At 31.1% G+C, this 6,597-nt stretch overlaps 1 long non-coding RNA gene across 1 annotated transcript; it reads left to right on the forward strand.

Annotated features, from left to right (window-relative positions):
- The first annotated feature begins 303 nt into the window (after positions 1 to 303).
- On the forward strand, positions 304 to 4,897 carry LOC130449541 (uncharacterized). The gene is made up of 2 exons (XR_008910458.1): positions 304 to 994; positions 3,921 to 4,897. It is a non-coding gene; the product is annotated as an uncharacterized LOC130449541 (long non-coding RNA).
- Positions 4,898 to 6,597: the final 1,700 nt, after the last annotated feature.

The following is a 6,597-nucleotide window of genomic DNA, read 5'->3' on the forward strand; positions in this document are numbered from 1 at the left end:
TGCGTGTTATTTTGCCGTACGTCACATAAAGTCCGTTTGTGTCGGATGATCTGTCACTGTCATCGATGGGAAGCAGGGCATAACCTCGAATGTCGTGTTGTGTGATTGTGTGCTGGAAAACAATTTCATTTTTAAGTTTATTTTAATTTGTGATTTTGGAACAGACATTGTTAATAATAACATTAAATGTCGTTTCTTTTCTTACAGGTATGAAATATTTGTTTAGTACTAAATAGGTGCATACTTTTGTTTCATGTAATTTTTAGTTTACATGTTAATAACAATAAATCGCTTTTCTTACAGAGAAACACAATTGTGTTTGATTGACTGTGTCACCAAAACCACAGATATATTGGAAATTGTCTTATATATGTAATACTTCTATATGGACAGTTTCTATAAAGCTGTTCCGACTAAGAAGGATGATAGAATGACAACGATTTCTCTATACTCCGAGGTTTCAGCTCGGTTCTGCGCATTCTCAAGCAAGTATAGATAAAGTGTCGCGAACGAGAGAGAAAATGAATATTGTCGGCACCGTAACGTAGGGACGTTTTTCCCATACCAACTGTCTACTACAGTATTACATATATGATGTTTTGTTGTTCTGTGAAATATTACTCACAAAACATATCCAACACGATATGTTTTGTGGCGTTACCATTGAAAACATTACCAAATTAACGCACGCCACAAAACATACCCACATTCTGTGCTGCATGCACTATCTGTGATCTTCTGTTTTGTTGTTGGTTAACGTGTTGTTTTTAATGTAGTAACGTATTTAGTATAATGGAATATTAAGATTCCTCTTTATATTATTATCTTTGATTTTGTTGAATCATATTTCAAGAAAAACATATTTTTGTTAAGAATAAGGAAAAAAAAACAGTAAAATAAATGAGTGTAGTGACGCTTTATAATTTTACCAGTAAATTAATATGGGAAGTTATTGGAAGTGAAAAGTCGAATATAAATTGTTCAATATATAAAGGTAAGTTTTTTTAACTTATCCTCATTTATAGTGAATGCGGCATTTATCGAAAATGATCATCAAACGAATTTTTTAAATTCTTAACATAATATTTTTACATTAATAGAAAAAAGGTTTTTTAAACATTAATTTGACAAACTATTTAATCAAATCACCAATTAAGTGATTTCCATAAAATTATAGAAGGATATCTTTGTTAAACAGCGTGAGTTAGCTGCTGACCAAAATCATTAAAAAAATTTAATGAATAAAATATACGCAATTCTCTTTCTCAGACAAATTGTTGAATAGCAAAAACTCGTGATCCTTTGTTTTGTCGATCTCAAGAAAGCATTTGATATAGTTCAAATAGCTGCCACCATTGATACACTTTGGGAACATAGAATATTTGTAAATTATATAAAAGTAATAGAAGAGCTCAATAAAAACAACAAAACACAGCAGGAGTTTACCGAACAATCTCCTATACTAACAGGAATTGGACAAGGTGATAGACTAAGCCTATTCTTGTTCAACAACAACCAAAAAACTCAATACACAGATATCTGTAGAAAAGAGGAATCAATAGTAATAACATATTTGAGAGTCGAGATCACAAGCTCTAAAAACTTACAACAAGAAGTACGAACCCAAGTAAATAAGGCATCAAGAATCCTCATATGGAAAAACAATCGTAAGACCTATACTTACATATGCAGGAGAAACTCGAGCAGACACAACAAAAAAAAAGAATGTGATGAGAACAGCAGAGATGAAAACATTGAGAGCTATTGAAGGAGTGAGACTAAGAGATTAAATAAGGAGTAAAGCTATAAAAGTAAATCTGAAAATTCAGGATATAATATGATTTACGAGATCGAGATGACGATTTTGGAGAGACGGTAGTCTAAATGGGCAAAGGATGCAAAACCAACTTCAAGGAAACCTCCCGATCGACCTCCCAAGAGATGTCACAAAAGCTGTACATCTTCTCTCTAAAATAACCTGTAAATGTTTATTTAAGAGATAATAGGATTTTAAAGGCAACAAAAATTGGTATTGTCAAAAGCTTTTTTAATGCGTTTGGTCAAAAAAATTCAGTAGATATGAAAAATGTGTTTTATGTTAAAGATATGATGTCAAATTTGATAAGTGTTAGTAAGTAACAGGAGAAGCGGTAAAAAATAATGTCTTATATTTTATGAAAAATAAGATAAATAATGATGTTTCTTGTGTAAATATATCAAATAAGAATACAAATTATATGAGAAAAAAAATGGCATCGTTTTTAGGCCATGTAAATTTTGAATACTTAGATGTTTTTACAAAAAAGCAGCTGTTAAAATGCTATTCCAAGGAAACTTGCATTGGAATATATGAAATGTAAAACCTGTATTGAAAATAAAATGAGTAATGTTCCATTTGAAAATAATAGAGAGAAGGCCAAAAAAATTTAGAAATTTCATTTATTGATGAATAAAGTAAAATTGCTAAAGTATATGTAATGAAATCGAGAGAAGTGTATGAATGTTTGGTTGAGTATGTGAATGAAAGTGAAAATTTGTCTGCAAAAAGGGTTAAATTTTTGAGATGTGATAATAGCACGGAATATTTGAATAGTAAGATTCACAGTTTTGCAAAAGAAAGAGGCATTGTTAAAAATAATTGTCTATCCTATTTATGTACATGAATTAAATAGAACAGCAGAACGTTTTAATAGAAAGATTATGAATATGGCGCGTTGTTTATTAGACGAAGCAAACGTACATAAGAGATATTGCCCGTAATAGTGCGTGCAGCAACTTATTTAAAGAAACCAACGTTAATTAATACGATTAAAAGAAAGCCACCTTATGAAATATTTTTTGGTAAAAAACCCAATATTTCAAATTTGAGCTCATACGGCAGTAAAGTTTTTGTCAGAAAACCGGAACAGAAAAGAAATTCTAAATGGGACAAAAAGGCTGATTTGGGTATTTTAATTGGGTATAGTGAGATGAATTTGTCTGTGATAATATAAGCAATGATTTGAAAATTAAAAATCCTGACAATTAGTCGCCTAATGATAGCTTAGTAAATTGAGGTGAATGTATGAATTATAACATTAGAGAGTCAATTTTGGAAAAAGGCCATGAATAAAGACATTGATTGTTCAATTAAAAATTAAACTTGGAAATTAGTCGAAAATGTTGACAATAAAAAGTTTTCGGTATATTCAAAAAATCTGATAAAGCTAGATTAGTGGTAAGAAGCTTTCGACAAACTTACAAAACTGAGGATGTTTATTCACCTTTAGCGAAAATGCAAACTATAAAAATCTTGTTGTCTTATTGTTTTCAAATGGGCATATGTATTGAACAAATGGATGTAGAAACAGCATTTTTAAACGGTAAGGTGAACTCTGAAGCTTATGTCAAACAAAACCAAGGTTATGAGGATGGCTCAAATGAGGTTTGTAAACTAGTAAAAAAAATCTTTATCTCGGTTTCTATTGCAAAAGTGATTCAAGAAAATTTTAGTCCCTACATTTTTTGTTTGGACCTTTTTTTATACTTTTTCACGTTTTTGAGATATTTTGAAAAAAGTTATTTTTGGAGTGGTTTTCAATTATTTTCTCTGAATAAAATTCAACATTTTTTAAGTATAAATCCTTTAAACGTATGCTAAAATCAAATTATATTGAAAAATGTAGGCTTGCCTTTTAGGTGGCAATTGAATACTCATTTCATCGAACTCCAAAGTAAATTAGTTGATTTCAAAATTTCATTCATTTTATTCATAAATTATAATTATTAAATCTGTAATAATATTCCGAGCTTTTCTAGAAATTATGGCATTAAAATGTTTTATAGTGAAATGTTTCATTGAAATGATTTGTATAATTATATTTTTTTTCTTATACTTGATTACAACAATTATTACATTTTTATTTTGAATCTTTTTTTAGGAATTTATCTTGATGTCTACAATAATATGAAGGAAACTGACTACGATCCTGAGACAAAAATTTAGAGCTCTTGATGGAAAAATCAAAGCCGAACATAATGATGATTATTTATTTTATTTTTGAAGAGCTTAGCGATAAGAGTTTGTTATATGCGAATCAATTATAAACTTCTACAAGAAACACAAAAAATGGATAATCGCCTTTCTTTTGTCTGCACAACAACGAGTCATCTCACAAGGCTCCACCACTGCCAGTTTATCATATTTTTGTCGTTCTGGTCTTGTTGTTTTACCGTCCAGTTGGAAATTTTGAAGCAAGAGTTTGAATATTTCTAATGACATTGTCATCCTGAATATTTCGAATCCCATGCCATCTGTTCGAAAGAGATCGAGAATGTTGTGACGATTTTCTTTCATTTTACCAGCAATATAATTTTCATTTTCATAAAAGTTTCTTCTAATTGGTGACATCTTTTGATATGAAGCAAGGCTCACGATTTTTTCTGCATTCAAATGCCTGTAATCCATCAAGACCTGACCGTTGCCTTTCAAGAAGAGTGGGACAATATGGCTGACCATGTTAGCGATAACTTGATTCGGCGGATGCCGAGACGCGTTGGCCAGTTGATTGCAAGAAAAGGCGGTCATACCAACTATTAATTTGTTTTTTTTTACATTATATCATTTTGATACATGCCACCCACAATTTTGTACTGCAGAGAGTTGTTTGAGGTAGGAAGGTACCATTGGGCTGTAGTGTAGCATAATCGTAAATTTTCGGAAAAATTGTAAACCGTCGGTCTCTGAGATGGTATGTTAGCTTCAGAAGGTTAAGAAAAAATCGTTTGAGCAGATTGCGATAAATGCAGTGTTAAGAAGGGTAGTACTAGAATAATTTAAATGTTATGTTTACTATTTTTCTTTGTTTCTAATAAAATTATTCATTGTCTTTTTTTACCACACCTCTTAGAAGTATAATTAGTTGTGTTATTATATTCAACAGAATATTTTCTGATGAATTATTCACAATACTATTGTCTTGTTTATTTTGTCGTTGTACAAGACCGTTCTTCGTTCCTTAGTCTTCTATTTTTCAAGAAAAATATTTCTAATTAAGTAATGGGTCATCAATAATTATTGCTCATAGCATTAACTTGAAATTTATAAGTTAATACACGATTATTGTTGTTTTGAGACTGTGCTTAATGCAGGAACTACCAAACTAATTTTTTTTCCTGTTGGTATAAAATACCAAATTTGGTATCATTTCGTCATAAAAATTCAGCAGAATTAAGCAGGTATGTAATTAACTGAATATAAAATTGGAAAGTTGAAAAAACTGGTTAAACCTGATGATTTTCTACAAATCCAGTAGCTGCGCCCTCGTTTCTCTTTTCTTTGTTTTGTCAAAATGTTTGCAACCTCACTGAAAATTGTTCGACTAGATCTGATGATGCAAAAGGGATAAGTTATATTTTCGCATAATACAGGATGCTGTTTCAACGTTGAGTTGCAACTAGAACATCTGATTCCATTAATTAAACTTCTACTTAAGATCGTTCGTATTGAAAGTGATCAACTCTTTGAGTATCATATTGGCTTCTTCCGTGGCTGTGATATAATACGGATTCATTATCCAATGAGGAATGTGTAAATATCCTCAAACCTATGTTTGACAGAGTGCTTTCAGGATAATATTAGTTTGGAAATTCCTTTTTTCCATATTAACCCGACAACGAAGACGGCTTTTTATATGAAGCAGATTTATGTAAAATTGTAATGAAATTGTAATTATAGCAGAATTACATGAAATTCTCAAATAGCTACAACTTTTTAACAATGACGCTTTTTTACGTTTACGAAACAGTTAACTAGTAATGAGAATTAACGTGAAGAGCAAGCAGATTTCGAATGTCTAAATCTCAGCGAAGCTACGCTTCTCATAGAGATTCATCATGCGTGACTAAGTTCAATTTTGTTTATAGTAAGTTTGAAGTAGTTATCGAACTTTGATTATTATGCTACCTCTTCGCAATCCTTGACCGTAAGACTAGCGCCCACAGCAGTTATTGAGTACCTTGAGGAGTTTAAAGACATAGTAGACAGGACTCAAATTCAAAGCATTGTGTATCAAACGTTTTGAATCAAGAGAGGAACAAGGTGCATCAGATTTCAAAATTGACAAACAACTGTGTTAGTTTGTTGCAACGGTTCTGCAACAAATAAGATTCAATTGACGGTTATCAGCTAATTGGCAACACCACGCTGTTTTACAAAAATGCTTTTTTCAAAAACTAGTTTGAAAAACAATTTGTGACAAAAGTTAAGGCTTTTAGAAAAAAAATGGATTGTCTCTTAGTGCCTTGATATTCGTAGGCAATGGTCCGTCATATCCAGAATAAATGGAATTAGCTTGCGGTGATATGAAAGCTATTTTTCTCTTTCTAAACGTCACTTCAGTTTAGCTGCCAACTAACCAATGAGATTTGCAGGCTTTTACAGAAAAATGCTTCCTCGTAGCTTCCTCAAAGAGAATGAAGAACTGACAATCTTGCGTAAACTCAATAAACTCGTCATCAAATATGTCATTTATTTTGTAGCACAAATTAGGATAAAACACAAGAAATTTTTGCAGAAATCCATACATATAGAGACTAATAATCCGCAGAAAAAACTAA

This window comes from Diorhabda sublineata, chromosome 10 (assembly GCF_026230105.1).
Source record: "Diorhabda sublineata isolate icDioSubl1.1 chromosome 10, icDioSubl1.1, whole genome shotgun sequence".
NCBI classification, from domain to species: Eukaryota; Metazoa; Arthropoda; class Insecta; order Coleoptera; family Chrysomelidae; genus Diorhabda; species Diorhabda sublineata.